The following is a 10,335-nucleotide window of genomic DNA, read 5'->3' as shown; positions in this document are numbered from 1 at the left end:
GAAGGCATTCCAGCAAACAGCTTGGCATAACAAAAAATTTTTTTGAACTATCAAATTATTCCAAAAAGAATGTTATCAAGTTACCTAAATTAAAATTGTTTAAATTGGCGAATTTGAATGAGTTTACTGTATTGTAAATTAATTTAGTGAAGTGGGGGTGGGAAGAGATGAGAACTCTGTTCTCCTCTACAATGTTAAGGCCAAGGATAAGGAAAATCAGATAAATTATAGGAAGTAAACAAACACTTTTATTTGACTACATATGTTCAAAAAAAAAATTCAATCCTAATACATGATTTTACATTGGGTATTTCTTATTCCTAGAAAATTCATTTTGTGAAGAAAAGATTGTTAGTCCAACGTCCATTCTCACAATTCTGTACCCTTTCTACATATCGAGATTAAAAAAAAAAAAAAAAGCATGCAACTTTCACTTACAAATCAAGATCAATATAAGGCTTAGACTCTAATAGGAAGAGAAAAACTGAACAAATATTGCGGTCCCAAGAAAAAAATATCCAAATAGCTGGATTTATTGATAATATTAGCTTCATTTTCTCAACTACTAGCTTCATTCTTTAATTGCTTCATTTTCTCTCACTTCAGCTTCTTTACTTCCAAATTTCAAATATTAAAATTCAAACTTAGGAACACTAGAAATGATCAAAAGCATTTTTAAAGCACGTCATTTCAGTCAAAGCTAGATGATATGTTAAACTGAAAGACAAAAATTGATGGTTAAAGTAGTTCCACCCTCGGTGGTCTTGTCCTTGCTTTTATGATACTTACTTGCTGCCCATTGGGCTAAGAGGGCACTTTGTCCATCCATTTATTCATTCGTTCATTCCTTTAAACTTATTGGGGTGACATTGGTACCATTCAATAATACATCATATGTATATTTCACTGTGTTCACCGCCCAAAGTTAAATTTGCTTCCTTCACCATACATTTGACCCCTTTTATTTACTCTTCTCTACGTCCCCTCCTCCCTGCCATTGCCTCTGGTCTTCCCTTGTTCCTAATGGCTATTCCGTGTTCTCTTTATACCATGATGATGTTATGAAAAAAAAAAAAAAAAACCACAAAGTTGATACATATTATTCTGAAGGTTAGTTTCTAAATATTATAACTAAAGATAGAAATTAAGCTCCATTTTCCTAGATAATTTGTAAAATATCAATGACAAAGATAAGCAGCAAAAAACTGAAAGTATGATAGTACTTTATAGCTGGAATTTTATTTTTGTATTAATTTTAAAACTTTTCTATTAGATTGATCCTTTAAAGACTAAATCAATGATGCCAAGACCTTTCCAGAAACCCATGTTCTATAATTTTTTACTACAATGAAGCTTTGGAAAGACCCCCTACTATTTATTTAAATCACCATCATCATCATCATCATCATCATCATCATCATCATCATTATTACTACATAAAAAGAAGCCTATTTCCCAAAGCAGAGATTCTGACTTGATTTCTTTCAGACATTAATAGAATGTTGTGAAAAATGAAAACAACAGATCTCTGGATCTCTGAAGTTACAGGTAATTAATAGTAGTATGTTAAAGAATAGAACTAAATATTCAAAACAAAGAATGAATGTATTATTAAAATGGTAGCTTTTATTACAAATAATGCCATATTTACATGACAATAATACCATATTTAATTATTTAAATCCATATGTTTTCTCATAATTTCACTCTAAATGAAGGGTAGGTGAGTGGTATGCAAGCAACTAGTTTCCAGTCTATGGTGACTCTTAATAAATCCTTTAAAAATCATCATTAAATAAAGAATAATGCTTTTAAGAGTTCCTTTTATTTAAGGATGTAGTTAATTAAAATTAAGAGAGTGCCCTTAATTGAGATCTCCATTTCCTAATATTTATTCCTTTTAACTACCTAATTACACAGAATATAATTAATGTATCTAATCATGAGATAAGAAATTATCAGACCTTTCTTTTTAAGTTTTGAATTCAATATTTCCAAGTAACTTTCTTGTTAGGGATAAGGAAAAACAAGTCATTGTATTTGTATTCTCTATAATTTATCCTTTTCCGATTTCAAGGCTTTAACCAGATCTTTAATATTTCCTTGCTAATAGTTTTTCAGGTTAAAAAAACAAAATCCTGAAAACAAGTCTTTCTCTGTCCTTTGAAAACCATTAATTTAATGGAGCATTATTTTAAGTGTGATTTGGGAGGTGGGACAAATATTCTAGAGGGTTATGACCCTTGATATTGGAATATAAGATATCAGGAATTAAAGTAAAGGAAAAAGGAGGAAAAGTAATGTAATTGTCTTCTGAGAGGACCACAATCCTGCAGAGCAACTCTAAGAATTTTCCACATTCCCCAATTCTTATTTGCCAGCAGTGATAAAAAAAAAAAAAAAAAAACAAAAACAACAAAAAAAAAAAACAAAAAAAAAAAACAAGAATGGATTGAGAGGATGGGAAAAGGTCAACTGGAGATTAGAGGAAGATGAAAAGGCATGAGGTGGGGAAAGTAGTATTTCTATTTCCATTCTAAATTCCCTGACTGTGGCAATTCTGGGCCAGTTATCTCTCATACAATATAAGTTCATTTCTGATTTATTCTTTAAAGAGAAGTAAAAGTTTAAAAAAGTATATAGTAATTACAACTGATGTATTTCATGTTGCTGTTTCTTTCAGCCATGTATGAAAGAAAAAAGTCAAATGTCATAAAATCTAGATAATTTCCTATGGTCTACTTATACAGGGTTTCTGCTAACATTTGGTAAATTTTATGATGTATGATATTATTTCTAAGTATTGAAACTCATTTCCTGTACTATGCTTAATTATAAAGCTGTTACAAACAGTTACTGGATCCATAGCTGCCTCAAAAAGACACTTTTTGTGTATGTCATGTACAGGGGAGAGTGAGGTCTTTACATTACTGTGTCTGCACAGCTCTAAAGTGTATTCTTTCATTTATTTTACAGTGGTTAGTTTGAATAACAGTCATTTAACCTCCTTGAATCTATATTTCATCACCTATTAAACCTACCTCAATAAGTTGTGTGGACTGAAAAAGTTATTATATGTGAAGACATTTGGATTAGATTTAGGGGCATAGCAGTTTTCTGAATATATCTAAACTTTGTTGATTCATTAAGTGTCAACTATGAGATAAGCGATTTGGATGCATGTGAGGATATATATATATACGGCACGTTCTCTACCCTAAATGTCTGAGGCACATTCATGACTAGGTCAGAGTGAAATTTAAATCATGACCAATAAACTTATTATGTATTAGCATTAGCAGGCAATGATTTAGGAGAGGTCCCTTACATACTTCCTGCCCCAGGCCACTGTGGAATCTTTCTATCGGGAGCCCAGAACTCTTTCAGCACTGACTGGTCAGCAACACCAGCACTGACTGCAGTATAGGAAGACTTAGAGTCATCTGGACTAGATATCTATGTGTCAGGCTCCCTGGATCAAATTCCACCATGCTTTTCTTCTACCCACTCATGACACTTCACCATCAGTTTAGTTATGATTTTGCTTTATTGCTTAGGGAAAAGTTATACCAGGTCATAGATGAGTCACATAGAAAATAACAAGTTCATAATAAATATGCCTTGAAACGAAATGACTGGCAGATAATGCCATGGTATGAGAAGTAGGTGGATAGGGAACCCATTCATTAAATTTATATGGCAAGAAATGTAATTTTGTGATTAGTTTAAGGCAGGGATTTCCATGTCTTCTTTAAAAGAATGGACAATATAATAAAAGCAATGTATGTTTTATGCTACCACTGTGAGACTTCAACATTTCGTCTTCTGACAGATATTTTGCAAGTTTCTAATATTTCTATAAATTGGTAGCTGAGTATATAAAATTGTGATTATGTACTCTCTTCAGAATCACAGAAAAACATTTTTTAGATGATTAACTTCAATATTTTCAGTCTGTATATTTTATATATATTTAAATGTTAGTTTAAAATGTTAAATTATAAGCAATCAACTTTCTGGCGCTTTCAGCCTGCTCCATACCTGGGTCAAACGTGCTCCCATAATCGGAGAATTCCCTCAGGTGACAGCAAGTAGGGCAGCAGTCCATGAAAAAGGTCCTTAGGATGGGCTGAGGGCATGTGGCGGACACTGACATATCTTAGTATAGTAAGGAATGCTAAAGAATCCAAAAGACTTAAGATGATTTGAATCTGCGTGATTCAGAGGCAAATGATAGCATAAGTATAGTCAAAAGAAAGAGTAACGTGTAGACTCTAACCCCAGTTTTGAAAGCGCTGGGTATGTGATACTAACAGAACAAAAGGAAATGTGTCTGGAACTTGAGAACTGACTTAGGCAATGCTTAAATGGTATAAACAGGAAGTTAGGCAGGGAACAGAATAAATATTGACATATAGGAGGTAAGAAGAATAAGAGTCTAAAAGAGAAATAAGCTTAAATATTGAAGAAGGACCAGATATTAATGTTAATTTTATTGGCATTAAAAAGCATTATACAAGTTTAACAATATTAGGTTTTTTTTAGCCAAGATAATTTGCCTCTAACATTAACTTGGAGATATACCAAAAACTTATGGAATATTTTGCTTTGCAATATCAAAATTCATCTACCACTGATTTAACAGTGGCTATATGAACAACTATATAGATTAATATTTACAAAAGTAGACATTCTCCCAGACCTTAGTTTTCAAATATTGCAGAATAAATTCTTCTACTTTCAAATCATTACACTCTTTTTTCTGGGGAAGATAGCAGACTAGGTAAAAACAGGGTTCACCTTTTCCCAGGTCCACATTGAAATTATAACCAAATTATAAAATAACGTGGAGAATCACTTGAAGCCCAACTGATCATAACACATACATCTAATAATATAAAGAAGGAGCCACATCGAAGCTGGTAGGAGGGGCAAAGTCACGAATCAAGCTGGATCCGCACCCACGGGTGGTGGAGGAACACCAGGAAGGAGAGTGAGGCTCCAGAGCCTCTCCTGAAGGGGGGGGGGGGGTCCTGCCTCATTTAGATCCTCTCCAACCCAGGGTCCCAGCCCAGGGAAGAGAAGATTCTAATAACTCCGACTGTATAAACCAGAGGGGATTCCAGCCATCTGGGTAAGACTGAAGGAGACGCCCCTTTGAAGGGCCCGCACAGGGTTTCTGACCTGTGGACACTCACCTGGGACACCGGCGGTAGCTCAGAGGCTTGCACGGGATCCATAATGAGAAAGTCTGCATTACCTGGTGCCAGAAAGAAGGCTGGAAGGGCAGCTACCATTGTGCCTTAGTCCGGCCCCCTGATGGGACAATCCACAGACCCTTCAGCTTGACTGTGCAGACCCCTCCCACAGGGCTTTAGGAAGAGCTGGCCTGAGAGGATCAGCCTGCCCTACCCTGGACTTCTGTTGCTGAGTGGCTGCCACACCCTGCACTGATTCAGGGCCAAGCATTCCCAGCAGGCAGCCAGTGCTACGAGCGCCCATTTCCAAAACAGTTTCAGGCAGATCACTGCTGACCACACGAACTTGGGCAGATCTCAGAGATCTGTGGGTAAGTCCCAGACAGCAGATAGTCTTGCTATGATCTGGGACTTTTGTGGGAACGCAAGAATGGTTACTGAAGTTGCAACAAGACTGAGACTGTATTGATCTGATGGCCACTGTCTCCCGGAGACACTGCCCCACTCAACCTACAAATTGCCCTAGGCAGCCCATTGGCGGTCAACTGCCACCTCCTCCCCGTTCCCTTGGGTCTCTACTGGCAAGAAACATTCAAAGTTATGAAAAATGAGAATCTACAACCATAAATACACTACCCAGCAAGGCTTTCCATTAAAATAGGTGAGATAAAGAGCTTCCCAGACAGGGAAAAGCTTAAAGAATGCATCACCAACAGGCCAGTATTATGTTTAAGGGACTTCTGTAAAAAAAAAAAAAAAAAAAAGGGGGGGTAAAAAAGAAAAAAGAACAAATATGAATAATAAAATGGCAGTAACTAGGTACCTATCAGTAATCATTTTAAATGTAAATGGATTAAATGCTCCAATCAAAAGACATAAGGTGGCCAAATGGATAAGAAAACAAGACCCACGCATATGCTGTCTATGAGAGACCCAGTTCAGATCAAATGACAATCACGCTGAAAACAAAGGGATGGAAATAGGTATCTTATGCAAAAACATTACCCTTATAAACATAAGCCTGAGAACAAATGCAAAAAACTTAAGTCAAAACTAGGTTTTATTTTAGTTAATTCAAAGTGACTGAAAACATGGTATTTTGTTGAAAGCCAGCCTGTAACCTTAGTTATTACATTCACTATCATGTACCCCATAACATACATAGTCATTTCATCCAAATGACTTTCCCTTGCCTTAAATAAAAATGTTGTTTCAATTGTTCCTAATTCAGAGGTAATCTAAAATAATATTGCCACTGCAAAGTTAGCCATTTCTGGAGTAGCAAATATTGCTGTCGTAATTAGTGTCATACTTCAGGCCTAGCATTTCTGTGACTAAAGAAAGTATGATTCAACAAAAGCATGTCAGGAGGAAAGAGGATAAAGACTACGAGGTCCTTTTTGGGAAATTCTTCAGGCTTACTGTCTTTCATGGTAGTATCTTAGCAGCATAATAAACTGTTTTCTTATGGTTAATGTTAAAACTCCTGATACCTAGGTATTAAATGAACTCAATGATTATAATAGATTATTTCTCACTTTCTCAGCCTTATAGCTTAAAACTGTTTATCAATAACAAGGAAAGAATGATCACTTTGATTTTCACAATGCTTTACTGTTACTTACAGATTTTTGATTAACAAAGATCTGTGGAGCCCATAACTATTAAGGCACACATTGAACTAAAATTTATCCCATGTGAATGAATCCCAGAGCTTGCCTTTCTGATCAACTCCTGGTTATTTTCATGCCATAAGCTGCCAGTATTTAATTTTTGATTAAAAAAAAAAAAATACAAGGTTGTGCTTCTAAGCATGAAAATGAAGTATCCTTTTTCCATGTATTTCTATTACTGTTGCCAAAAAAACTTTTTAAAACTCAGGATTTGAGCTCCTGCCACTGCTCTGAGTCCCTGCCTGCACAGCTCCAGCCGCCTGGCTCCCCATGCTAGTTACGAATATTTGAGTTCTTACAACATGGCAGACATTGAAAACAATGAACTGTCTGAAATTATCAAGATTTGGATGATGTTGAAGTAATAGAAAAAGAAGAAACCAGTGAAGAAACAAAAATCAAAGTGTATCAGCTGACTGTTCAGATGATCCAAAATCCTAAGATTCTTGCCGCCCTCTAGAAAAGACTTGATGTTCTGGTAGAAACACCAACAGAATACAATGAAAGCATACCTAGGGTAGTTAAAAGATGAGTGAACGCTCTCTCAAAAACCTTCAAGTTAAACATGCACAGACAGAAGGCAAGTTCTATGAAGAAGTTCATGATCTTGAAAGAAAGTATGCTTTTCTCTCTCAGTCTTTATTTGATAAGCGATTTGAGATCATTAATACAATTTATGAGCCTACAGAAGAATGTGAATGGAAACCAAATGAGAAAGATGAAATTTCAGAGGAGCTGAAAGAAAAAGCTAAGACTGAAGATGAGAAGAAGGATGAAGAAAAGGAAGACGCCCCAGAGAATTCCTAAATTTTGGTTGACTGTTTTTAAGAATGTTGACTTTCTCGGTGATATGGTTCAGAAACATGATGAACCAATTTTAAGCACTTGAAAGTTATTGAAGTGAAGTTCTCAGATGCTGGCCAGCCTATGAGTTTTGTCTTTGAATTTCATTTCGAACACAATGAATATTTCACAAATCAAATGCTAACACAGACCTCTAGAGGATGAAGTCAGAACCAATGATTTTGGTACCTTTTCTTCTGATGGACCAGAAATTTATGGGTTGTACAGGGTGCCAGATAGATTGGAAAAAAGGGAAGAATGCCACTTTGAAAACCACTAAGCAGCAGAAACACAAGAGACATGAGACAGTTTATACTGTGACCAAAACAATTTCCCATAACTTTCTTTAATTTTTCTGCCTCTCCTTAAGTTCCTGAGAGAGGAGATCTGTATGATACTGCTGAAGCTATCTTTTACTGCAGACTTTAAAACTGGTCACTTTTTACATGAGTGTATAACCCCAAGATTAGTGTTATACTTTACCAGAGATGCTATGAAGATGACGATGATGATTACGATGAAAAAGTTAGAGAAGGAAATGAGGAAAATGATCCAAATTATGACTCAAAGAAGGACCAAAACCCAACAGAGTGTAAGCAGCAGTGAAGCAGGATGTGTGTGGCCTGAGGATAATGGTCACTGTAATAACCTAAACACAACTATTATTTACTTACAGCCTTATGTTTTTGTATTTTCTTGGTAAACTCAGTTTTTTTTTTTTAAAGGAAAGGATTAGATATTTTAAAGACCAATTTTTCTACCTAGCATTATAACTTTAGTTTTTCTGCCAGATATATTGAATACAGAAATTCTCTCACACATTTTCATTCATTGCTACATAGTTTTAGTTCTTCTGGAGTATTTTTATCATGTAACTATTAGATTACAGCTCTAAAAATAAACAACTGCTAAATGAAACAGATTTTTTGTTTTGCTAAATTTTTTTCCAGAGGAACCAAAGTATTTTTTCAGCTGGTAGTTAAATGGGTTTAAGTTTGCTTGCCTTTTATTACTGTGTTTTAGAAATGCAGTATATATACTAAGATAATTCATCATTTTAAAAAACAAAAACAAAACTTGTGAAAACAAGTATATGATTAAAAATTTCTGGCAAAGCCATACCCATTAACTTAGATTGTTAACGGATTTTTATATTTTAGGTTACGTAGTTAACTATAAAGAACCCTGACTCAGCAGTATGGTTATTGGTTACCACAGGGAGGTGAATAAAACCAAGTATTTTCAGAAGTTAAGCTTCATTATTTTAAGTGTACTTTTAAATTTAACTTCCATTAAGCATCTTATCTTTGTGACAGAATCAACCTTTGACTTCCCTGGAAAAGATGAATTTTCATCATTCAACAAGCCTATTTTGACTTTTTTGTTTGTTTGCTTATTTTTGTTTTTGCAGCCTAAAATAAAAATGTCAAATATAATTTTAGTTCTCACAAGCTAATGTCTTAATTTACATTAATTCAAGTAGAAGCAGAGTCCTAGCTTGAAGAGAGCATTGTACCCCGTTTATCATATTGAAGAAAAGAGTGCCAACTTAGAAGAGGTATACCGCATTTCCTAATAAAACAATGTAAAAAAGAAAGACGAAATCTTAAATGATGTAATATTTTTTTTAAAGAAATTTGAAAAACTTAAGTTTTATTTTCTTTTATTAGAATGACCCAAGTCTCTACGGTCAATTTCAATTCTTATTGCTTAAAGTATGACTATATTATCTACCAATGCTTCTGTTTACTAGGTTTTAAAATGGGGAATGCTGTTTAATTAACTACCTCACCGATGTGTTAGACATATTAAGTTACATTTAATGAAATGTTTCTCAACCTTATTAAAAACTTAATAATTTGGACCTATTTTCACCACAACTATGATATTTAGTATTTTATCCATATCAGAGTTTAATAAACTGGAAAAGCAAAGTTAAGTACTTCATTTGGGATCTGGTCAGGCAACACTGTGTGGCTCCTATTTTAATAGAAGTAGATGATAACCAACTATTTCCAAAGGTCCAAGGATTGTTTTTAGGTATTTTAGTTATTACCATATTGTAGAGACTAAAATGGAAATAAAAGCATTTTTAGGGGGATAAAGGTCATTAAATTTGAGACTGTAGAGTAACATTTAAAATACCTCAAGCTAATTACTATTAATTTTTTGTGATGAATTTACAAGCTTTGACAGTGAGGGTAGACTAACAGGATTGTTACTAGAGAACAGTTTAGAGTTTCTGCTCTTTAATAAAATTATATTAGGTGTATTTTTAGTGGTAATTGAGCTTCCATTTTTGAAATTTAGTACTAAGGTCTTGGAATATGAACCGTTTTGTTATTTGCGTAGTACTATCCACTCAGATTTTAATTAACTACTGGAAATCATTAATCAATTGCAATAGTTTGTAAGAAAAGAATGTCATGAAAGCACCTCATGTTTTTCCTGTTCATTTTTAAAATAATCTTGGTTGCTTTGATTAGACATTCTGTGCTGATTTTTTCATACCCACAGCTTATTTGAACACTGCTGAACTTAAAAAAATTTCCAATGGGAAGATAGGTTCCCATTTTTAATGAACTTAAAGTAGCAAAACCACTCTTTTTTCCCATTTCTTT

General features: G+C 34.4%; 1 pseudogene; it reads left to right on the top strand.

The window, feature by feature from the left end:
* Positions 1-7,050: 7,050 nt before the first annotated feature.
* Positions 7,051-8,320, top strand: LOC107509137 (annotated as a pseudogene).
* The last annotated feature ends 2,015 nt before the right edge of the window (positions 8,321-10,335 follow it).

Source organism: Rousettus aegyptiacus, unplaced genomic scaffold (assembly GCF_014176215.1).
Source record: "Rousettus aegyptiacus isolate mRouAeg1 unplaced genomic scaffold, mRouAeg1.p scaffold_m13_p_8, whole genome shotgun sequence".
Taxonomy (NCBI): domain Eukaryota; kingdom Metazoa; phylum Chordata; class Mammalia; order Chiroptera; family Pteropodidae; genus Rousettus; species Rousettus aegyptiacus.
This window is presented reverse-complemented; position numbering and strand designations above follow the sequence as displayed.